The 26,808-nt window shown below is 33.4% G+C and overlaps 1 long non-coding RNA gene across 3 annotated transcripts in view; it reads right to left on the bottom strand.

Annotated features, from left to right (window-relative positions):
• The window catches only part of LOC145246835 (uncharacterized), a 134,536-nt gene that overhangs the window by 97,762 nt on the left and 9,966 nt on the right, over window positions 1-26,808 (bottom strand). The window contains exon 2 of one of the 3 annotated variants that reach the window (XR_013863175.1): window positions 17,207-21,035. The exons of the other annotated variants lie outside the window; for them this stretch is intronic. This is a non-coding gene — a long non-coding RNA (uncharacterized LOC145246835). Of the gene's footprint in view, window positions 1-17,206; window positions 21,036-26,808 lie in introns of those variants that run through there. 3 annotated transcript variants of the gene reach the window in all.

Genomic DNA, 26,808 nt, shown 5'->3' on the forward strand with positions numbered 1-26,808 from the left:
GTCTTACTGAAAGCTTGGCATTTATTTTTTTCCTTGACATACTGACATTTATTTTTTTCCTTGAAATACTGATTATGACAAAATTTGCATAAAATTTTGTGTCTGTTTGTGCTGTTTCTGCCTCATTCAATGGTTCATTGCAATTGCTGCTCGAATTTTATACATGTTTCTAGTGTTGAATAAACATTTTGAAGCACTTCCAATATCTTACGTTTATAAAAAGGGTCGTGCATACCTTCTATCAGAGGTAGCATGATTAATTCATCTTCCTAACTCATTTCACCAATGCCAAGTTTTTCAAATTTGCAATATTTTTCTTTTACTTTCAATAAATTGTACAAATTATATAATAGACTCGTTGGAGTGCTGTCTTGTTTCCAGAAACTTTGTTCCTTCAGCGATGACTAACCTTTTCTTTGGTTGGATATTCTTTTTTATTATCTCACCAATTTCTTTGAAGATCAGCTCTTTCAAATTTTTTGGATATGCCATCGTTGAAACTTTTTGAATTGTTTCAAACCCAGCTGTTGTGAGTAACATATCAGTAATTTCATTTTATTCCCCTCCGTTCATTATCTATTTATTATTCTTTTTATTATTCTTTACTCTAGCCAGTACCTCAAAGCATCTTATCCTTGTTTCTACATAGTCTGGATTGTCTAGTGTGTTAATGCATGTATCTAGTCTTTGCTTTATTAATTTAGATGTTTCATTTGTATAGCATGTTGTCAAATTCAATAGCAGACATAATGACATTTTATTCAGGGGATCACATGATGTGTGAAAAGAACCCCTTATCCTAGGAATGTTATTGTTAGTGATTAGCCAGAACATATGATCACTGAGGCATTTAATAATAGCAATTGTTTATAATATTTCCTAATTCAGACGATTTCATGATAGTCTCATATTTTTTTAGATTGGGGTTTTCAATTTGTGGTTTTGATTTACTCTGAAAGTCCAGATAATCGATTTGGTGTTGTCTCTTGATCCGTTCTTACTCCTTGAAGTAAAGTTGTTTTTTCTACTGATGTTGTCCTCTTATGATTGGTGTCGTCAGTAATGACAACTTTAGAAACACTTAATGTTTAGTCTTGTTCCAAATTATTATGATTGGAAATATCAATAATGACAGCATCATTGTCTTTGTGGTCATTTTCAGAAATTAGCAGATTTTGATAGTTCTTGTTGCATATATCATTATTGGTGTTGCATATTTGTGTATTTAGATGCAAATCCTCAGCTGAGCTGATGCTTTCCTCTCTAACTAATGTGTCATGCGAGTTTTCTGGATCTACACTGTTTGGAATGTATTTCAATTTTGTACTGGTTACCTCAAAGGTGTGAATTTATTCAAATTCTTTTGTGGAATTCTTCCTTTTCCCTTGACCCATTTGTGTGTCCTGGTGCCAATATGGGTACTCAGGTAACATTGACTGTTTCGGAATAAGGGAAAAGAGAAAAAACAAAACTATAGGAAAGGTAAATAAAGCAAAAAATTCATATTATTTCGAATCTTGGCACTACTTTTCTCCTTTTGAATATCATTTGCACAATGTTTCGGTCGATATTTCTGTCGAACTCAGGAATCTGGACGGAATTTCGAGTGGAACCCTTCATTTACTTCAAGGGAGTAGCATGCTTTTGTTCTCTCAGCCATGATTGGATAGAGATGCTAATTAATTTGCAATTGTATTTTTCGGTCAGGAATTGAATATCATTTTACAATTGATTTTTTTTTCAAGTACTCTAACCACTACACCATAGGTCCTCGAATTTTACGGCTAATTCCTTCTTTAGATATTTTTAATGCTTGTAAGACTTGTTTATTTTTAGTCCTTAATTCATCTCTGGTATGGATTTCCCGGCATATACCATCTTGTCCACTTTTTCTAATAAGATTTTCTCAGTGGTTTGAAAAAAATGGCTTGCAGTTTTAATTCTGAATGGCAAGTAAGACTGTTAAGTGTTGACCCATTATGTTGGACAAAGATGGTGGTAGTAAATCTAATCGTCGAAGAATCAATGCAGTCATGATCTCGAGTGTTGAGTAATTCTCTAGAACAAAGATGGCGGCATTAGATCCAGTTGGCGAAGAATCAATGTCGTCTGGATCAGCAAGACTTAGATTGATAGTGAACTGACTTGCATCCAAAATTCGATATTTTTATAATGAGGTCGGAGGCTTCTCATTGGTTGATTGTCCTAATGTGTGGTTATAAATAAGATCATCCAAGTTTTGGAAGTCATACCCTCCACTCACCAAAAACATTTTAACAGAGACCATCTCAATAATTATTCTATCTAGCTGTCTGTGATGCCACGACTGTAATAAATATAATCTCAAAGTGATTTTTAGTTCAAAAGTTGATTAATGTTTGATCCATAGAATTGTTTTAGTTGCAAGGTTTACCTTTTTAGCCTGACTTTCCTAAAACCTGCCAAAAATTTATACAAACCAAGATTATGTCAAAGCCAGTGTCGATCAGCATGTGAAAATATTTTGCATGTATTTTCACTTTTTCCTTAATTTTTTATGCATTTAATGTGAAAATTTCTGCCCCTTTTTTATCATTTGGTTTGTCTTTAATTTACTCAACTTTTCTTGTGTATCTGTTCAAGGCGTGATTTTTTCTTTTGCAAATCAAGTAATTCTTACCAAAAGCTTGACACTTAATTTTTTCTTGACATGCTGTTTGTGACAAAATTTGCATAAAATTTTGTGTCTGTCTGTACAATATGCTTCTCCTTCATTCAAGTGTTAGTTATATTTCTTTATTAATTCCAATTGCTGCACGAGTTCTATTCATGTTTCTAGTGTTAAACTAATACTTTAAAGTGTTTCCAATATCTTACGTTTAAAAGAAGAATCATGCAACCTGCTATCAAGTGTAGCATGATTAATTCATTTTCCTGACTCATTTCACTGGTGCCAAGTTTTTTAAGTTCGCAATATTTTGTTCTTTCTTTCAATAAGTGTGTAAATTATATAACAGACTACTCGAGGTGCTGTCTTGTTTCCAGAAACTTTGTTCTTTCAGTTAATGACTAACCTTTTCTTTGGTTGGATATTCTCTTTCATTATCTCACCAATTTCTTTGAAGGTCACCTCTTCCAAATTTCTTGGATATGTCATCGTTGAAACTTTTTGAATTGTTTCACACTCAGCTGTTGTGAGGAACATGTCAGTTATTTCATTTTAATCCCTTTCATTTATCTTTTAGTTTCTTTACTGGGTCTGTCTCAAAGCATCTTATTCATGTTTCCACATAGTCTGGAGTGTTTAGTGTGTTCATGCATTCTTATGTGTGATGCCATTTTTTTTTTTTTTGCCATGTTAATCGTGTATCCAGTCTAGTGATTACAGTGGTACCCAATGCCTGATGTTTTCTCTATTAATTTAGGTATCTTATTTGCATACCATGTTGTCAAATTCAATAGCAGACACAACAGCATTTTATTCAAGGAATGTGCAATAAGTAACCGTTGTTGTTAATAATTGACCAGATCATGTGACCACTTGGAATGACATATTTTGTAAAATCGATTGTTTATAATATTTTTCAACTCAGACGATTTCATGACAGTCTCATATTTTTTGGAGATTGTAGTTTTCAATTTGTGGCTTTAATTTTCCCTGAAAGTCCAGATAATCGATTTGGTGTTGTCTCTTGATCTGTTCTTACTCCTTGAAGTAAGATTTTTCTGATGATGTCTTCCTCTCATTATTGGTGTCATCAATAATGACAACATTAGAAACACTTAGTGTTTAGTCTTGTCTAAAATTGTTATCATTGGAAATATCAATAATGATAACATCGTTGTCTTTGTGCGTTTTTTCAGAAATTGGCAGATTTTGATAATTCTTGTTGTTGTATATATCGTTATTGGTATTGCATATTTGTGTATTTAGATGCAAATCCTCAGCTTAGCTTAGAGGTCTTCTTTCGGTACTGGAAGAGTCTCGTAGTTGTCTTTTAATCTTCCTGAAAATGTTACTGCACTTTCTAACTACAATTTTTGGAATTTCAATTCTATGCCTGTTGCTTTGAATGTGGAGATTTATTCAGATTTTTTTGTGGAATGCTTCCTTCCCCTAACCCCATTTTACAAAATTTGCAATTTGGTTTCATGTAATATCAGCATCGCATTCAATAGATTTGTCAAAGAAAAAAAAAATCTTCCCTCGATCAAAAACATAATTCTAAATCCGCAAATCAAAATTCAAAATTGTTATTGGACAAATCAGATTATTATCACAATTGTGATGCTTTCGTCTACAGAAGAGAATTTACTTGAAAGTGTCTTGGATTTTGTTTTTGCTTATCAAGAATTGAACTCATTTAGAATATTTGCGATTTGGTGTTAGAGAATCAATAAGAGAATCGATTAATTGGTTTATAAATACCAGGTTGTTCTTGCAAGTTTTCTACACTGCTTCTTTCTCCAAAAAATATATCACAAGTAAATCTTCTACGATCTCTGTCCATGGATCAAAACTTGTTATCATTGTAAATGACTGATTTTTATTTTCTGTTTATTTTAGCTGTTTGATTGATTTGTTTGTCATCCAATATCAATCATCATAAACCTTTACTGACTTATTAAAACAGTGTTACCTTATTATTTTAATTAGCTTAAAAAACTAAACAGTAACAAGGATTTTTTTTTGCATATTTGTAGATTAATTCCCTCCAGAAAATAATGATTTTCTTTTGTTAAAATTATTTTATTTCTTTAGAATATAAATTTTAAATCAGTTTCAAACTTTACTTTAAATTCCCCGTTTCTGGCGATTATGATTAATTAGAGTAGTTAACAATTTTTCTTTACTGCTAACTATAAGTCCGAGTAACTTCCGGTTAATTAATCAAGGTTTATGAAAAATACCCATTTATTGCAGGAATTTAATAGTTCATCCTTTGTCTCTCACATGATTATTCAATGCAAAAGAAAAGAATCCTCCAAAATTCAGAATGATTTGATCTTAATGAAATTTTCCAATATTTATTAATTATAATGTATTTATTGTATTACAAAAAAATTGAAAAATAATAGATTTTATTTGTTAAGGATGTAATACCTATTATACCCATAGTCAAACTACAATGATCACCTGTACAAAATGATAACGTCCTCAAATGATACAACATATTAATGCATATAAATAGCCTGAAGAGTTTTGTGATAAAAATAAATTTGAAAAAAAGCAATTATTTCAAAATTTATAGTGGGGGATCAGTTTTGCATATACATTTAATTCAATTTGAACCTGCTTAAAGATTCTAAAAGAAATTCATGAAAGGATATATATTCAAAATAAATTCAAATCAACTATTTTCTAAAATCTATAATGGAATACGGATTAGTGTAAAAATCCAAAATCTCTTGAGGCAAGTTACATTGATACTCATCCGCATGATGGAAAACGCATTCTGATAATCCTTCAAACCATAAATGGATAGCATTAATTAGTTGTCTATGTAAAATAATGGAAAGGATGATAAGTGGCAAGTTAACATCGTACCTGGAGTCAAACAATCTGATGCCAGGCCTATAATCTGGTTTCAGGATAAAAAGGAAGTACTACTGACCATTTGATCGAATTGGAAACGTTTACTAGGGAGGTATTCATTAATAAAAGAGCACCTGGTTGCAATCTTTTTTGATCTGGAGAAAGCATATGACACCACTTGGAAGTATGGCAGCATGAAAGTCTTTGGAGATCTGAGTAAAAGGCAGAATGACTATTTTTATCCAAAATTTCTTGAAAAATAGAAGTTTTAAAATTTGAGTTGGAAATAAATATCAAAGCAGCATACTTTGTAATCTTCAAAAAGAAAAAAAGATGGAGACAATTTTTTGTCTCCCTTTTTCTTTCTTTTCTCTTTGCAGTATTTTTTATTTGCAAAATGAGTTGTTAGTTTATTTTAAAAAATGGCAGGAGTTCAAAAGAGACATAAAAAGGAAAAATTAAATTTGTTCCATGTTCTAGTCAGCTGTGAATACAAGTGCTGTAACATTTTCAGGATGATTAAAAGGCAACAACGAGACTCTTCCGGCACCGAAAGAAGACTTCCGAGCAGACTCTGAACTCTCCCGAAAGAGTATGTAACACTCAACTGGTTGCCAAAACACGGAACACCCTGCACAAGTAGGGCTATGTACAGGATACTTGATGTCTTGTTGATGCTGATGTGCTGACTATCGCATGCATCCTCACAGACTGTCCCCTAAATAAGACATGTTCCGATGTGGGCTTGAGGGATGCCTCGGACACTGCTTGACAATGGATCTCGAGATGAAATGAAACGCTATAATGATGATTGAAAGACTCTTCACATTTTTCACCTTTCCACTCACACCTGGGAGCTGATGGACTTTAATAAAAAAAAAAAATCATAATTGACTTTGCTTCTACAAAAACTCCCAAAGTTAAAATTCAATAAATTTTTTTATCAGCTAATTTTAAAAAAACTTCATTCGTTTTGTTTTTCGAATTCATTGTTTTTTGCTATTTTTTTTAATCGTTATTTTTATTATTTTTAATTTCTTTTTGTTTTCCAAGAAACAGAGACTAATTTTATGAATATTTTAACTTTACCTCATCTTCAGTTTGTCATCTTTGTTCTTGGTGTTTTTACAACTATACGACTGATATCAAACAACTGATATCAAAAGTAGATATAACAACTGATATCAAAAGTAGATATTTAAGTTGTATTTTGTTTAGTTTTGTCTATTATTCATTCTGATGATAGATATGCTTAAAACATTAAATAAATACAGAGTTATAAAATAACTCCTTTATCTCAACAGCGTTTTCAACCAGGAGCTTAAATCCGACCATATTGGATATTATTTACTTTTTGCAATAAAGAAACAAATTCCTAAAACATACTTTTTTTTTTTTTTTCGAAAAGACATTTTACAGAATTATTTTTTTTTTAATTTCAAATTTTAAGTTTTGCAGATTTTTATTGTGTTGGAAAGTATTTTGTACAACAAATTAAGATTTTAAATAAATTTTTATCTCGAATGGAACTAGTCAGAATTGTAAAGGTTGATAATAACTAAATGAAAAGATTTTTTTGATGTAATTTCTGGAATACAAAACTATCCATTAGCCAATGTTCGGTTGAATTGGTGTGGTTAAGAAAAAAGAAATAAAAAAATGAAAATTTCTAAATGTTTAAAAAAGAAAAGAGGAAAGTGAAAAAAAAACGTATTAATAGGTAGAAAAGAAAATTAAATACAAGTACAACAATATATTTACGTTCTCCATTTTCCTAAATATCTGCAAAGGGTGTATCCCCTAGTTTTATACTCATTAACCTTCCTGTGACAGGACCACATATATATATATATATACAATCATTACTCATTATTGTCCAGAGACAGATATATACTTATTTCTCTTTATTATGCTGGGGACGGATACATTAATGCACACATTGTTCTAACTACAAAAATTAAAAAAAGAAAACGGAAAGGAAAAAAATGTATAAATTCTCAATTTTGCTAAATATTTTAAATAAATTCGCCCAAGGGTTTTTTTTATTCATGTTCACTCCTATTAGAAATAAATGCAAATAGAGAAAATCGAAACAAACAAAACCCTTCACTCTATTCCCGTAATGAGAAGTTTTTACTTTTTTCTTTTCTTCTTTCTGTACTGATCGATATGCTTTTCTTACATTTTTAACTTTACAGGTTGAGACGTTTTTTATTCATGTACACTCCTATTAGAAATAAATGCAAATAGACAAAATATTGGAAAATATTGGAAATAATCACCGGAAGTGTAAAAAACTTTCTCTCTTTATTTAAGTTAGACATTGGGATAACGGAGTTGCATTTTGGCTGTGTTTCACTCAAGTGTCCATTACTGAATATCGGTTGCTCCTTGAATAGTTTAGGTTCTGATTGCTGAACACATGTGGTATTCTGACCTGAAATGCGATTTAATATCTTGGGTAGTGTTTTAGAAATGGTTGAGCTGACATCTTCTGTGTAGGGGGAGTCTTGTTGAGATACAGGGCTTGAAAGGTAATTCAATTGTGTGCTGGTTATCTCGAAGGGGTTGAATTTATGCAGATTTTCCTGTGGAATTTTTTCCCTTTGCCCCATTTGCATGTCATGATGCTGATATTGGTTGTCACATAACATCAACTGTTCTGGAATATCACCATCACATCCAATAGGTTCTTGTGTACATGATTTGCCATCCATAGGCACCTGTTGTGAACCCAACTGTATTTTATTTGAGGAATCACTCGATGCGCAAAAAGACATTGTTTCCTCAGGAACGTTGTTGTAGGTGATTGGCGAGAATATCTGATCACTTGGAATGGTCTGAGGCATTTGGTGATAGCGATTGTTTATATCTCCGATCTCAGACGATTTCATGATGGTCTCATATGTTTTGTGATTGATGTTTTTAAGCCGTGGTTTCCCTTTACTCTTGAACTCGGGATAATCAATCTGGTGTTGTTTCTTAATCCGTTCCGACTCTTTGAAGTACGGTTTTTGTTGCTCCATGGACATTTCATTCCATAGTTTCCCAAGAAGAATATTGGCCTTGGGAATTGTGATCTTTGGATTTTGTTTGAATATTTGTTTTCTGAACAGTCGACACCACACGAAATAAGCATTCAACGGCTTTTTAACATGTTTTTCTTTCTCACCATTTGAAGCAAACATTTTTTAAATTTGTGCTTTTTTTTTGTTTTTTAAGAAATAACCTCCAAAAAACCGTTTCTTACATTTTTATCAAATAAATAAATATGTACATATATATCAAGATCCTTACAGTTATATATATATATATATATATATATATATATATATATATATATATATAAACTGTAAGGATCTTGATTGTTACATTGCTTGTTTTTCACTGCGTTTAATGGATGAAGTCAGAAAAGGATGACATCACAATGGATGATGCCATAAAAAGCATCATACACATTGGATGACATCATAAAAAACGAATGAGATAAATAAAGTAGTGTGAGGAGGTGATTTTTATAACTAAGATGGAGGGAGGGAGAGGGAGAGAAAAGAGAGAGAGGGACAAAAAGATGGAAGAGAGAAGGAAGTATAACAAATATTGATCTAAAGAGAGAGGAGAAGGGAAGAGGGTGGAGAGAAAGAGAAAGGAAATATAAGAAAAACTGATCCAACGAGTCATTGTTTGTCTAATATACACAGACATGACAGAAATAAATTGACGTCTGACAGAAAATAATTTATTTGTTATATATATTGCAGGATTTTCTGATCAAGGTCACCTATCCAAATTAACAACATCTGTTCTCATAGTGACATTGTTTCCGACCATGTGAACTGGTATCATGTATTCACCACAAAGATTTCAATTTTGATATTCCCCCAAATTTAAAAAACTGTGTGTCCCTTCTGGTATGTGATTTTGTTTTTATCAGCTTCAACTCAAGTGTCCATGTAGCTGTCCAACCTTGTTTGGCCACATACCATATTGGAACAAGCACTAAGACTGCACGGTTTCTAGCCTCAACTCTTTATGGTTATTTTCATGGCAAGTGCTCGTCTGAGCTCCAATCTATGCCCCCCCTTGTCCTGAGTTTCACAAAAAAAAACACTCGTCTATCTGCAACCACTATCAATAATTTCCCCCACTCTTTATCTATGCCTAAACCTAAATGGAGATTCCATGAACAAAGATTCTTTCTTAGAAATGCATGCCTGTGGAACTCTGTTCCGTTTTCTTGCTTTCCAACTGACTACAATATGGTTGTCTTCAAGTCCAACGTGAACAAATTCTTGATGAGCCATCCCCTTAAGTAATCCAATTTACCAAATTTCCACTACTAACGATGACTGACATGTTCCCCTTGACATCCATTAACCCTTATCCTCGAGTAACTGCCGAACCTTGATAAGTGGTGACTCCTTTGTAAAAAACAAAAAACAAAAAAAAACTACAAGCTATGATATTTCCTGTTTGTGATATCCAGTGAACAAAACAGAATTTTTTTCTGTAATATTCACCTTGGCCATATTTTTAAAACTGTCAGGACATTTAGCTATCACATTTCTGTCTGTATATCCTCGGTTACCACTTCTTTGATACCCTCTTCTTTTACTCGTTTACAGCTAAATGATCTGCTAGTAGTTCCCACCAGGTTCTATAGGGTTACACCTACTGGGATATTTTATAAGACCTACACTATTTGCAATTTAAAATATTCTTGTCAACACCTGTAGGATTTATGGGTTTGGTTCCTCTTTTTTAAGATGCAAAACTAGATCCTCGGTTACCTCTTTTAGAGCGATAACCTCTTTTTTATATCCTTTTTTAATATGGCCAGTTGTTATTTTTATGGCAGGTGCTCATCTGAATTTTAATCTATGCCCCCCCCCCCTGCCAGACTTTCACAAAAAACACTCGTCTAGCCAGAACCACTATCAACAATTTCCCACACTCTTTATCTGTGCCTACACCTAAACGTAGATTCCATGAACAGGGCTTTTTTCTTAGAACTGATCATCTGTGAAACTCTATTCCGATTACCTGCTTTCCAGCTGGCTACAATCTGATTGTCTTCAAGTCCAACATGAACAAGTTCTTGTTGAATCGTCCCCCTAAGTAATCCAAGTTACAAAATTCCCACTAATGTTCACTACGCTAAAATCACAATGACTAATGTATACCCATTAACCCTTATCCTCGAGTGCCCTCTGGGTCTTGATAAGTGGTGACCCCCATGTAAAAAAAAAAAAGGAAGCTAACAAAGCCGCTTCATTTTCAACAAGGAAAGCCAGTTCAAATCCGTTGGCGCTTTTTTAATTCATCACTCAATAATCATTAATTCATCAAAAATTTTTTTGAGACCACTTTGCTTGTTCACACAATGTGTCTCTATTTTCATCAATTTCGTTAAGGACAAACAATTTTTCCTCATCAAAACTTTTGGAATTCCATAAAAGTTTGAAAGTGAGAATTTCAAGCGGAAGCTTCATATTCTTTTTTTCTATTTTTCTGTATCAATTATGAAACATGGCGATATATTCATTCACAGAATTTTGGGAGAATCCATCAAAATCATTAATTTTTTGTAAGTAGTCACTGAAAATATTTTTTGCTCAATGTTTATTCAGAAAATCTATCAAACTATTTATGCTGTTGTCCTGCTTTAACTCAGCGATCATAGACTCATCAGACTCAACAGCAATCTTGGTCTTTGCTTTAGGTAATTCTGACACTTTGGTCCATCTTAGTCTTGTTTTGATGGTCTTGGAAAAGCTGCAAGAAAACTTATCCCAAAGAAACCTGAAGTCTCGGTTGTATTTTCATCAATTTTATTCTGGCTGTTTCTCCATTAGAAAGTTGTATGCTAACCCTATGTTCCTTGTACTCTAAGCCATTAACGACCGGTCGGCTCGATTCTCTGTCTGTCTCTAACGACTATCTTCTTCAAATTCTGACTCTCAATTCACTAAAACTTACATGTACAAATCATCTCCCTTCTAATGACGTAATCAACAAGTATCACCCATGGACATCGCATGATGTCTGTCACATTTCTTTTTTTATTCATCAACTTATCAATACTAAAATTCTTGAATTGTCTCTAAATTCTATTCTATCAAATTAACATTCCAACTGCAACATTCTATTTTACTAACATACGTTCAGTTTACTCGGTGTTGTCCCAGAATCAACAACATAACATAGTATTCGTGTATTAATTTTTGTTATTAATAATAGTTACATTTCTGATGGGAAATTTATTTTTCACTTTCCAAACGATTTTTTACTTGGTGTATTTCCTTTTCATAAACTGACAATTATTTCATGTTCTACATTTGATGAAGTTCGATCCAATTCCAAGCTTACAGAGGCTGCATTGTTATTTTCCCTTGTGGAAGAAATATTATCTCTTTAGGGTAAAATAGGAGATGCTGCTGTTTTAGAGGAAGATTATCCATTGAAGATAACTGCCACTGAATAAGACAAAAAAGCATCTTTGGAATAGATGACTTGGGATGCTAAACTGAAAATTGCTGAAATAGTTTACGAAGATGAAACACATTAATTAACAAACTTTAACAAAAACGATTACACAAATCTTTGAAGAATAATAACAAAAATAAATACGAATGAAAAATATTGATATACAAATACTATACATGAACAATTATAATCAGTTATGCAATCAAAAAAGGAAACAAGTTGGAAACAAGTTAATTAACGAACTAAAAATGAAACAATGTTAAGTAATAAAATAATGAAACGTTTTTAATTAACTGTTAAGTAATAAAATAATTAAACGTTTTTAATTAACTGTTAAGTAATAAAATAATTAAACGTTTTTAATTAAATATTAAGTAATAAAATAATTAAACGTTTTAATTAACTGTTAAGTAATAAAATAATTAAACGTTTTTAATTAAATATTAAGTAATAAAATAATGAAACGTTTTTAATTAACTGGTAAGTAATAAAATAATGAAAAGTTTTTAATTAACTGTTAAGTAATAAAATAATTAAACGTTTTTAATTAAATATTAAGTAATAAAATAATTAAACGTTTTTAATTAACTGTTAAGTAATAAATTAATTAAACATTTTTAATTAAATATTAAGTAATAAAATAATTAAACGTTTTTAATTAACTGTTAAGTAATAAAATAATTAAACATTTTTAATTAACTGTTAAGCAATGAAATAATTAAATGTTTTTTATTAAATGTTAAGCAATAAAATAATGAAACGTTTTTAATTAAATGTTAAGTAATAAAATAATGAAACGTTTTTAATTAAATATTAAGTAATAAAATAATTAAACTCGTTAATTAATGTACACAAAACTAAAAATAATAAACTGAAATAATGTCAAAGTAAATGAAACAATGTCAAAACTACAAAAAATAAATAAATTTTTGTTAATTAATAATAGTTTTTTTTTAATCTTATCGCAAGAATTTGGCACTTTTGCTAGGAGCAAAGTGTAGTATCTGTTCCGGCAGATGTTGCACTTTGTGACCATTGCCCTTGTGGCAATTGGTTATTGGTACATGTAGGGGCAACCCTACATGTACCATCCCCTTCCCCTCCCTCCCCCTTCACCTCACATAAAGCCGACCTTGTGTCACATTTTGCTTACATGGGGAATCAAATAAATACCTACTTCTCCTTTTTAAAATGATTTTATTTACAAGAAAATAACGAAATACACTTAATTAAAATAAAAAATTCAATTAGCCAATAAAAAGTTGTTAATCTTTTGAATAACCAACAACAAACAAGTTGTTGATTAGCCAATGATAAAATGTTTACCTACTTAAAAAAAAATAACTTTTTATAAAGATTTTTTGAAAATTTAATAAAAAATGATTTTATTTATTAGAAAATATATAAAATTGAAAAACCAATAGTTTTTGTTATCATTTTTATATGGAAATTTACTTAATTAAAATAAAGAAAAAGATAATGAAATTAGTCTTAGAAATTGCCAAACCAGTTTATTTACTAATGGTTTTGTGTTAATTAACAAGTTTAATTATTTTGTTATTTAATATTATTTCGTTTTTAGTCTGTTAAGATAGTATTGTTCAGGTATAGTATGCGTGTATTATTATTTTTTATACTCTTATGGATTTAGAGAATGGGAACGACCAATAATATGGGTCGGGAAAATGTGGAGCACTGGTCATCATGCGGTGTTATAAATTCAGCACTAGTCTCTGACTTGGTAGACTTTGAAGTCCACTTTACATGGCGCTGCGAACAGACTCGGAAATTTTATTGGGATGCTATTCTAAACGAGCTTTTCAAAGAGTCAAAAACAAAGCATTCTCCAGAAAATTGAGGAGGGGGTCAAAACATTTGAGATAAACAAGGCAACTTACCGCTCAACAGGCTATAGCAAGGTTGGCATAAGGTATTTTCTATTTCAGAAACACTGCCAATGCCCAACACAATTAGGACCTGACTTTGGTAAGAACCACTGGAAAATGATTTTGGCCAGCTCCCAGTTTACGAAGGATGCAGAATCTCACTACTCCCCCATAGAGGGTGAGGCACTGACATTGATATACAGGTTGAAGTCTTATAAGATGTTCGTTTTGGGGTAGCGAGATTTATTGGTTACAGTGGCCCACCAGTCTCTGATAAAAGTATTCTCATTCAGGTCCTGGAAAGCATAAGTAATCCTCACTTGTTTCTTTCAAAGAATAGTCGTTGATGTACAGGTTCCAGATTAAGCATATTACTGGAAAACTTAATGCCACACCAGACTGCACTTCTCGATACTTGGCACAATCAGGACATAGCAGATTAAAGACCACCGATACTACTCAGCAAATCGAGGGGATCATGCAACCATCAATCACAGCCACGTACACACGACTCCAAATTTAAAGCTATGACCTGGGATAAAATCGTGGCAGCTGCGGTCGCTGATGAGAAATGCCAACGTTAGCAATATATATAGAGATGGGTTCCTGAAATCGCAATACAAACTGCCATCAAAAGTCCAGCAATTCTGTGTGATGGCAGACCAACTATATTGTTTGGAAGGGGTACCCATAAAAGGGGATAAAATTCCAATATAAAAGCAGTTTAGAGCCGAGGTACTAGAGGCAGCACTCCGCCCATCAAGGGGTGAATGGGGTGTTAGCTAACGCTAGACAAAGATTATTTTAGTCCGGTTTAGACGTTAGTATCCAAAAAACAAGGGCACAATGTTAAAAATGCAATTCGATCACCCCGTTCCAAATGAGAGAACCATTAATGCTACCCTCAAACTCACGATTCTAATTCCAAAATACTTACTGGATATGCATGGGAAGAGTTACATGGCATATGCAGATCGATACACCGGCTGGATTGAAGTTGTCACGCTACCATCAGGGAAGGCTGCAGCAGTAAGCAATGCATTGAGGGGTTGGTTCTGCACGTATGGTGCACTGGAGGAGATATCATTCAATGGAGGGCCACCATTTGACTCGTTGGAGTATAAATCGTTCCTGGGAGATTGGTGCGTAAAGAGACGTATATCATCCTCACATTATCTCCAAAATAATGGCCGTGAAAACAGCCAAAAGAATGCTCATGAACTGCATTGATGGCTATGGCCACCTACATCACGATCGAGCAGCACAGGCGATGATGACTCATAGGAACACGCCCCACCAGGACATCTCATTATCACCAGCCAAAATGATATATGGTCTAACAATTAAGGATCACCTCCCAATATATTTCACAAGAAGCACCGGATTCACGATTAGTGGACAGAAACTAAAGAATTAAGGGAAAGGGCGATGGCAAAAAGGTATGTGCTAAACAAAGAACAGTACAACATGCACAGCTGTCCACTCCAACAGCTTCAGGTTGGCAAATTCGTTCAGGTGCAGAATCAGGAGGGGCCATATCCGCAATGATGGGCAAAAACAGGGAGAGTTGTCGAGACTATGACAATACTGGTTAGGGTTGGATGGAAGCAGCAGGATCACACTATGCAATCGTCATTTTCTCCGAAAGATCCAACCTATCATGGATACGCCAGATTATTTGCTCATACAACCACCTCTTCAATCACCTCCTCAAAGGCCAAGAATGGAGGGCAGCATATTCCTATATGATATACACGAGAGGAGAAGATGGACATTGATGATGACTACAGTTTTACCTCAACACCTTTCATTGCAGCATTCACTTCATGTGTGTGCATATATATATATATATATATATATATATATATATATATATATATATATACTAGCAAAAGTACCTGTCGTTGACTGGGTTCAAAAATAGCCTACAGAAAATGGACTCTGATTTATGAAAGTATGATAGGTTATGAAAAGGAAGGGTTGTAAAGAGATAGCTTCGAATTTGGGAGTATCAAAACCAAAGCAAAATATGATGAAAGTAAAAATAAAATAGATAAACCCCATAATTTATTATACCATACCTGTTCACACTGAAACACTTATCACAATATTCTGTGGATCTATATTAAAAAACTTTGTTAACCTTTGTGACATATTTCCATTCTATGGAGGTCAGGCGCGAATGAACACCCCATAATTTTATTATACCATATTTCTTCAAACTGAAACATAATTATCAAAGTATACTTACGCAGATAGATATGAAAAATCTTTATTAAAGTGTGTGCCTATTTCCATTCTATGGAGGGCAGTCGCGAACGCAGACCCCACAATTTTATTATACCATCCCTATTTAAGTTAAAACATACTTATCAAAGTATTATTATGTACATCTATATTAAAAACACTTGTAAACGTTTTTTTTTTATTTTTTTATTTTTTATTTCCATACTTTGTGGACCAGGTGCGTACGCAGACCCCACAATTTTAATGAATCATCATTGCGCTAGATCAAACATACCCATTCCTGTGTCTCGATACATCTTCTATCATTATATGTGATCAGTTTTCTACAATATTCAACCATATAGGAGCCTATTCGTGACCAGACACACACACACAGACGTTCAGCTTTATATATATATATATATATATATATATATATATATATATATATATATATATATATATATATATGCACACCCATGAAGTGAACGTGGACAGTGGACAAATGTTTGTTTAAATATTTGGCGAGATAATGTATGGGCGCCTCTCCCGTGGGTCGATTGGTAGAACTGCTGGCTGTCAACTCGATGGTTCTAGGTTCAATCCTCGGCTAGGGAGAGGTGCTAGTCTAGCGGCACTGATGAGTTGTAATACAACAAATCAGGACTGTATGGCGATGACTACAAATATATATATATATATATATATATATATATATATATATATGCACACACATGAAGTGAACGCTGCAATGAAAGGCACTGGGGTAAAACTGTATTCCTGCAACCTTTGCTAATTCTTACCCCTCCACACTCCAAATGATATTCTACATTTTTAGGCGATTGCATGTAAACAGTTTGAAAAAGAAATAAACACAAAAAAAAGGAAAAAAGACAATAATTTAGAGTTGAGATCACTTACACACATAGATTTAATGCAAAATGATCACTTTGGTAATGATCATCCACTTCCGGATCAGAAAACATTTTTATTGATAGGTTAAGTTTATATGCTAAAGTGACTCCCCATCACCACTTTCTAACATCTTTTTTTTTACTACTTTCTTTATTTTTAGGTTGTTTACATGTAATCACCTAAAAACAGTAGAACATATTTTTATATTTTAGAATTAACACAGGTTGGAGGATTTCAATAATACCAACATTGTTTGAAAAAAATTTAATTGAATGTAAATAAGTTGCGCTCATCTTTCAACTAAGCTTCGTCCTGAGGCTTGTACGAAAACCCAAAACTCCCTAGTATTGACAGCAAGTGACAATAAACCTACTGACCTTTACACACAACTATGGGCTAATCTTGAGCCTCCATTTTCTAAGACAATTGTTCGATAAAATTTTTATTTTCAGCTAAACCTTTTCTATCACAACCATACAAAGTTTATCATAACTCGTCTTTGAAGTTTTGAGTACATCTTGGGACGATGCTGATGAAGATGCCATTTTTCCAATGTTGGTGACATTTTCGGCCCAGACCCCGACAAAAGCAGAAAGCATTTATTTACATTTTGTAATAAATAAACAAACTAATTAAATCATTTATCAAACATTTTATTGCAAAAAGGTTTATTTTACAAAATTAATTTTAAAAACAAATATGTACATAAAAAATAAAATGAAATGAACAAAAACTAATAAATATTTTGTATTATTGTAACAATTATCTTGTTCAAACTATTTTATTGGTTAAGAAAAATTATTATTCTAAAAACGATGTCGCCATGAATGAGTCGATCAAAGGATCATCATCTGACATATGAAAACATGGAAGTTCCGACATGTTTTCCATGTCCATAAATTCTTCTTTCCCAATTTTTGGCAAAGAGAAATCTTTGGGTGACAAGAAACACAAAATGGTGCCAACATCAGAAAAAATATGTGCTTGGTCTTCTTCGTGGATTTTTTCTATTGTTTCGTTTCTCTCTTGTGATTATGCCGGTTAGATGGACATGTGGCAGTGAGAGACATTTTAAGTGGTGTCAAGATGGAAGAGTAACGGTAATACTTTCTTTTTTGTTTATTTGTAACTGCCACGTTATATATATCTTGAATGCCATGATTAGGCCTTTTACCATAAAAGGGTCAATACGAAGAAAAATAGAAAGAAAAATAAACATTACCATGGAAAAATGCAGTTGAGAAAAGGAGCGAAAATAAAATAAGGACTTAATAACAAATGAGGCCGAGAGTGGAAAATATGAAACAAAAAAAAAAACAAAACGTATATTGCACCAGTTGGTGAATCAATTGTTTGCTCTTTTTTTTTGTCTGCTCACTTTTGAATTTTTTTCTGTTCCTATCAGTCATATGTTCTTGCTTTTTTTTTGGGGGGGGGGGCGTGGTTTACTGCCAATGTTGTTTTATAAATGTTCTAATCTTACGGATCGGTTATACATTATTATAAGTGATATTGCTTCATACTCATTTTAATGTAGCAAATAGCTTGTTTTGTTTTAGAGAGAAATTTGGTATAAACCATTTTGACTTTAACATATTTTTATAAGTTTGTGTTTGGACTGTTTAAGTAGTATCTCTAGTTTCATTGTTGTTGGATTACTAAAGTTTTTTTTGGCTATTAATTCTGCCATTGTAAAAAATGATTATTAAATATGAAGACATTTTATTTTCTATTTTTACTTAAAAAAAAGACATGCTCATTCTTATCATACGTTATGCTGAGCGACTTATAAATAATTTTGCTTTGTTTTATTTGTAAGGTTTTTAACTGTGCCTGGTGCTTTTGTTTGTCTGTATTTTTCTACTTCGATTCAAATAAATACTGAACACTAAAATATAAAATTTTAAGTCATTTTAATTTTGAAATACATGACAAGCAGGACTGTGGCGGTATGGTAGGAAACTTGACATGAAGGAAATTATTCTTTGAAACTGAAACTCTTTATGACGATGAGGCACAAGGACTTATATTGCCACTGTGGTAAAAAGATAAGTGTGCACTAAACAGTTGGGGTGCTCACAGTCCTCGGTTATAGAGATGGAGAGTGTAAATAGCGATAATTTTTTTCTGTAGACAGTCCAGAACTTGTTGACAGAATTTGGACAATGAACCAAATTTCCCAGACATAAAACGAAATCTAGCCATCAGAAGCTAGTAACTGGAATTTGATGAGTCAGTTTACAAATAAAGAAGCAAAGAGGATAGTGAAAATTAATAGTATCTAAATAAACAGTGCTCGCACTAGATAGAACTGCCGATGCTTAATGATAAGGTCAAACTGTATTGTGACATGAAAAGGGAAATGCAATAATTGTTGTATAATATTCATATCTGATTAAGCTGGAGGTACGGATAATGCCTCTGGCCCATTGGGTCAGGTTTCAACGTATTTGTCTCAAATAATCTTGTCAAAAGTGACCGAGTACTTATGAGACAAAAATAGGCCAAAACTGTCCTGAATAATCTTGCCAAAATGGACTAAGCTGTTAAGAGACAAAAATAGGCAATAAACTAAACGGTTAGATTAACTATTATTTTCTCAAATACTAATAAAAGTAACTGAGCAATAAAGATACAAATGAATGGACCAGGAAAAAAGTTATGATAACTAGTTTAGTCAAGGGTTTCAAAGAGGAAGTTTTAACCAAAAGAAAACTATTTAGGCAGTTGGTGTAAAAATATGTCAATGAGCAAGGAGAGATATAAATGTTATGACTGATTGAGAAAGAATCGAGGGTTGATGTAAGAAAATAAGGAAAAAAAGCTGCGCAAAAAACTCACATGAAAGAAATATGTATAAATTTATCTTGAAACACAATTAACATTAAACATATGTGCTGTCACACACACACACACACACACACACACACATGCTCGCGTGCAAATAAACGAACGTTCATTAATTTTAATTTCCCTGCACATTTGCACAAAAATTAGTTCTTCTAGCAACGACATAATTTCAAATATGCCTACGCGCTTTTCTCACAACAACAAAAGCAAAATGGACATATTTCTGGCAGACGTAGACGAAGACAATACCACGTGACAATATCGACCAATGAGAAATTTTACAAGATTGTTTTTGAACGTTTTCCCAAACCAAATATCAGCAGCAACCTTGTGCTAGAATCTGATTCAAAAAGTATTTAAACGCAACAAACATTCTTTCTCTCTCTCTCTTTTCGCTACAACTTGACACGAGAACATGTCCCCTGTTTTCATCTCATCATCGTTTTCAAATCTGTCGAAACCATAAATACACACGCCATGCAGGCATCCAAAAAACCACACTTATGCCCACACGCACCCATTCTGTACATTTTCTATAAGAATTACTAACAACGGACTATTTTCCTCATGGGACTTTCAAATAAGGCAAACTTCACCAGTTAAAACAAAAACCTAGAAATAAGGACATTATTTTCGCAAAAGACTTTCACGTTCCAATCTTATTATTTTAACGAAGGACTTTCGTCTAACATGATCTTTTAATCTTAGTAATTCCACAAAGGATTTTCATCTAATTTGAATATTCTAACCTCAATGATTTTACAAGAACTCTTACCAATCCGACTTTGCTTGTTCATCTTGTTATTTTGTTGAAAAATAAATGCAGCACATTTTAAACGAGAAGGAGGTGTCATTGTGTTTTATTTCTTTTTATTATTATTATTTTGTTTGGGGCAGAGGAATTTAATTTCTCGTCAGTTTCTTTTCCTCTACACATATATGCTATGAAGACTGTCAACAAGCAATAAACTAACTTCATTACCAAAATAAAAATGTCCTGTTTCAGCTTGGTGAATTTTAAGATACAGGATTAACAAACATCAAAACTATGCAAACATCTGCAATGATTTGATTGGCTTTGTAAATTATTTTTAACATCTGAAACTGTGTTCTTGCACAGCCAAGCTGAAACATTCAACACTGTTTCAATGAAATTTCTGAAAATATAAAAGAAAAAAAACAAGAAACATATATCCTCACTGTTGTAATAGTTCACTGAATCCCCCCCCCCTATCCCATTGCAATGCATTGATATGTTGCCTTTAAATATTTGGAAGAATACGTTGGAATTCCTTTATTTTTACAAATGAAAAATAAAAAAGAAAAATAAGGAAAGGAATTTCTGTTGGAAAAAAAAGTATAAAATGGAAATGTTGAACAGACAATACACGAAGACATTTTTATTTGGATTTAATTATTCATGTTTTATTGTGTGTACTTTTGAGTTTTCTTGTTTTCTTTTTTTGCCTAAGGCAGGTTTAATTAAATTCTTGTAAATAATGTTTTGGGGGAAAGGAAGGTATGTAACAGAGTGTGTATGAGTGTGTGGGAAAATATCAGCAGCAGCTGTAAGATAACTGACTTATGAGGATGTTAGCAGCAGTAGCCAAAAAAGGCACATATGCAAATTAGGAAGTGTGCAAGAAAAAGAAAAAAATGACACCTTGTGGTTGAGAGGAGAAAAAAGTCGGCGCCGAAGGAGACAGACATGTAAAGTCGAGAATGAGAAATGGCTATCTACGGCCAGCGTGTAGTGGAGCAGAAAGAAAATTGTATCAGGGGAGATGGACATGTGGCCCTGCAGAGAGAGACTTTTTAAGCTGGTGTCAAAATGAGGAGAAAGAAAAGTGGTAATAAACGGCTGTGTTATAAAAGAGAAATATGTCGAACTGGATTTTAATTTATATTTATGTCTTCCACATTACATTTGGAGGCTCTCTAGCACCAAATAAATCAATAAATAAAACCGGACCTTAACTCATCCATTTCACTAGCTAAAATCTCTTTAAATAAAGTAATTCTGTGACTAAAATGACTTGAAATAGAAAACAGCTCACACAACTTTGAAAAAAAAAAAAATGTCAAAGCATAGAACAGACTGCCTGCATCAGTTGCATTCTTTAAAACCCTTATCACTTCCTAAAATTTACAAAAACTATGCATGATATCACCGACCCTCGCTTACACACATGCACTTTTGAGCAGTGTAAACAATGATTTCATTCATATTCACTAAAAAATCTTAAACAGGGTCCAAAAAAGAATCTCAAATTTAACAGGTCTCACACTATCAAGCTCCAAGCCCTGTCCCATCACTGCAATATTACATCCCTGTGCTTATTTTACAAGTATTTGAACGAAATGTTTTTTTTACAAAGGAGTCACCAATTATCAGAGGCCCGGAGGCCACTCGAGGATAAGGGTTAATAAGCGTACAGTGGTCAATGGGACAATGTCGTAATAATTGTTAGTAGTGGAAATTGGATTACTTAAGGGGAACGACTCATCAAGAATTTGTTTATGTTGGACTTGAAGACGACCATATTATAGTCAGCTGGAAAGCAGGCAAAAGGAAAAGAGTTCCACAGGTGGGCAGTTCTAAGAAAGAAAATTTTTTCATGGAATCTACGTTTTGATTTAGGCACAGATAAAGAGTGGGGGAAATTATTGATAGTGTTTTCAGCTAGACGAGTGTTTCTCGTGAAAGTTTGGCAGGGGGAGACCATAGATTGGAGCTCAGATGAGCACCTGCCATGAAAATAAAGATAAAACAGAAACAGGCTTGCAACATCTCTTTTAACTCTGTCAAGGCAGGATAAGCTACTTCTAGCAGCTCCTACCCAGATGTGGCAACAGTACTCCATCCTTTGACGTACCTGGCTTTTATATAGGTAGAAAATTGCATCAGCAGTGAGATATCTACTGGATCGATTGAATGATCCCACCATTTTCCAGCGACCTTGGAAACAGATTTGATATACGTGTTCCATTTCAGATCAGGAGTAACGGTCAAGCCCAGGAGCTTGTCAAAATATGGAGCCTCCTCAAGATGAGAGCCATTCATTTCAATTGATTCCAGATGGGGATCAGAACGTTGGTGATGTAAAGACAGAAGTTTGGTTTCAGATGCATTAAAAGAAACCAGCCACTTCTTTCCCCATTGTACCACATGCTCAAGATCAGAGGAGAGACAATCAGAGAGAACTTGGTCATTAACAGTCTTTAATGTACTGCCATAGATGGTAGTATCATCAGCATAAATGTCTACAAATTATCTCAGGATGTGATTTGGAAGGTCATTGATGTAGATTAGGAAGAGAGTTGAGCTCAGGATCGACCTCTGAGGGACTCCAACATTAATACAGTGAGCTTCTCATTTCTGCCCATCAACCACTATTCTTATGAACCTATCAGACAGAAATAATTTAATAAGTGAGAAGACATTTCCAGCTATACCGTAACTGGAGATCTTATGGAGTAGACCTTTATGCCAAACTCTATCAAAGGCCTTTGATATGTCAAGAGCAACTGCCTTAGAAAGGAAGCCTCCATCAATAGATTCGCTAATCCTATAAAATATTACCATAAGCACATCTGCTGTAGATCTCGCAGAACAGAAACCATATTGAATATCACTAAGAAGTTTATTTTGCTGAGGTGGTTGCCTACTTCTCTATTTAACACAGATTCCAGCAACTTACTCATGACACACAGGAGACTTATTGGTCTGTACTGAGAGGGAGATGACCGATCACTTGAATTCTTAAATACAGGGGATACTGATGAGATTTTCCAGGGTGTTGGGAAGCAATTCTCCTTAAGACAATGCTTAAACGGCTTTGTAAGTATGGGAGCTAGTTCTGGTTGAAGCTTTTTAGCACTATAATAGGAATGCCGTCAGGACCAGTTGCTTTACTGGAATCAAGGTTTTTGATTAGCTTGGCAACTTCATGCATAGATATTTGTATATTGCATAGAGTATTTTCTGATACAAGAGGAAATACTGGGGGTTGGCGGCCTTGGTCGCATAGGGTAGAATTAGCTGCAAAGTTCTTGGCAAATAGTTTGGCCTTGTCTGATGCTGACGAGATTACCTCATGTCCATTGATGATAGTTAGGATAGAGCAGACGCTTCTGTTCAGGATCCTGTTTATTATTTGCTAAAACTGGTGGAACCAAGGCTACTTTGGACTTGACAGACTGAGCATACAACTTTCTTGCATTCTTTATTACTCTTTTACAGTAGTTACTGGCAATCCTGAAAGCAGCTTTAGTCTCAGTACATCTATTACATTGGAAGCAATGGAAAAAGTGATTTCTGTGTGCAATGGCAACAGCACATTCTGGAGAGAACCATGGTTGGCCTTTAGGTTTTTGCTGAAATTTTTGGAAGGTCTGAATCGGTCTATACCTACAATTAACCATTCTATTAGATCTGATACTATAGAGGACACATCCGTTTTAAACATGGAATGCAAAGGTAGATCTGATATAAATGAACGGAAGCTATCTCAGTCAGCCATAGTGTATCGATATAGTGTACGATGGAGAGGTACATCTAAGGACTTACTATATTTCGTTTTTATCTTAACTGATACAACTGAGTGGTCAGAAGATCCCAGTGGAGACAGAACGGAAGACGAGCATAGCTTAGGGCAAGTTGTGAGAAAAAGGTCTAGGAGACTTGCATACTGACCGTCAGTATTGGGTACATGGGTGGATTCATAAACAATCTGAGTGAGGTCATAAGTAATGGAGAAATCGTGACAGAACCTCCCCTCGTCATCTGTCTTGTTTGAGTGGGTTAACCATTACACATTGTGAACATTGAAGTCTCCATAAATGTGAATGAAGGATGAGCAGACAGGATGTGGTCAATTTTCTCAGATATGCTTTTAAAGATAGTAACTCCACTGTTGTGGGGATGATAGAGAGCAAATATAAATGCAGTAGTGTGAGCAAGTGCAACTCGGAAATACATATAGGGTAATTTAGGATCTTCTCTAGAGATGTACCTACCACATGGAAAGCCATCTTTAATATAAGCCCATATTCCATGCCCATGGCGATCTTGGTGGTCAGATTTGAAAGTTAAGTTAGAGTATTCTTTAATTATGAACTCATCTAGAGAAATAGTTTTGCTTAGGAATAATAGGTCTGGTCTAGTCTCCTGTAATTGGGGTTCAACCTCTGGAAGGTTGGAATGTAGATGATGTTGAAGAAGGAGACATAGTAGTGGGGGTCTACGTTGGATATTGGAGATCCTGGTTTAATATTGTATTTTTTCTGGAAACTTCTCATGACGGTGTTTTGAGATTTGTGGAAAAGGTCGACAGACAGAGGGCAGAGAGAGAAAGTAAGAAAGAAAAAGAAATGAAGAAATAAAATAATTTTTTTGTAGCACATGATACGGTAAAGCCGTAACAATTACCCACTAATATGGCATCGAGAAGCCCCACCAGAAGCTACTACATGGTCCAGAATTCATTCACCAAATGGCAATACAACAGCCCCAGTACTTTGCATCTGCTGATAGGACAGCCTCCTTAGTGGTTAATCCAAGATTAAGGTCCCTGACTATCAGAGGATAATGTCAGCCCAGATGAAACGTTTACCTCTAGTAACTTTATTAGTTACATGGCCACAAGGATAAACACAGAAACGACTGTTCAAGCAAAATACTGCCAACCTAGAATGCAGCTTTTTCTTCTCCCTTTGTCAGAAAAATCACTAATTAAAATGAGAACTAAGAGACAAATTAAGAGAAGTGAGAGTAACGGGAGCTGCCGATAACGTACCCACAATGCATTATCTACTCTCCATTAAAAAAAAAAAGATAATCCAACCTGACAAGCAGCAAAATCACCCTTCTTCACTGTTAAGACACCACCACTAGTGTAGCAGTGTCAGAAACCGATTTTAAGAATGCGTGAAAAAAAATTGAATAATTCGACCTCCTATTTTTACAAGCTTATAACTACTTGAAAAATGTAATTCAAACCCTAATTTTTTTTTTCAATTAAAGGAGCGAAGACCAAATTAAAAAAAAAAAATAACAGGTTTAGTAGCAAATCATGCAATATTTGTTTTTTTAAATCGGCTTTCTTTAAAAAAGATTTGAAGAAAATCAACGAAATTTTACTTCCTTTGAGTACAAAAAATCGATATAAATTCCAAAATATCACTTACCTATAAAAATTACTAATCAATGTGTAGTTCCATTCTTCATTGTTAAGAATTTATCCATATTTATATTTTAAAATCCATTTATTTTTTAAATAAAAGAATTTTTTAAACGACTATTTTAAAAATGCGTGTTCATGGAAGCATTTTTCGAAAAACCGGAAGTAATCTTTCTCTTTGTTTTGAACTACGGATGAACAAAAGGACATAAAAACCACACGTTCGCGTTAGGCATGTAGCCTTGCATCTGGAGAAATATGTGTTCCCATAGTTTAAAAATAGGCAAATTTTACTCATTATTCCTTAAAAAAAAAAAACACTCCAGGAATTTTTTTTTTCTTTTTTCAAAGAAATACAGAAATTTTTGATTTATTATATTTTCATTCTTTTTTGGCGTGTGAATTTTGTTTTTTATAATATCTAAAAAAAGAAAATATTGAATGAAATAGAAAAAATTGTTGTTATCGTCCATTACTTACTGGACAATATAAGCAGAACCTAGGCTTCCAATTAAAAAAAAAAAATTCAACGTAGTGTAAAAAAAAAAAGGTTTTACACTTTGGTCTCTACAGGTAAATTTCCAAAAAACACTTTTTTTTGTTTTAATTTACAATATCTTATTTATTGATCTTTTATCTTCAATTTTGCGATATATAAAACTTTGGTACATAAATTAATTATTAAAATTTTAATATACATTTCAAAATGGGGGGTGTGAATTAAAAAAAAAAACGTTTGTCTAAAATA

Source organism: Euprymna scolopes, chromosome 24 (assembly GCF_053919585.1).
Source record: "Euprymna scolopes isolate OS-2025 chromosome 24, ASM5391958v1, whole genome shotgun sequence".
NCBI classification, from domain to species: domain Eukaryota; kingdom Metazoa; phylum Mollusca; class Cephalopoda; order Sepiida; family Sepiolidae; genus Euprymna; species Euprymna scolopes.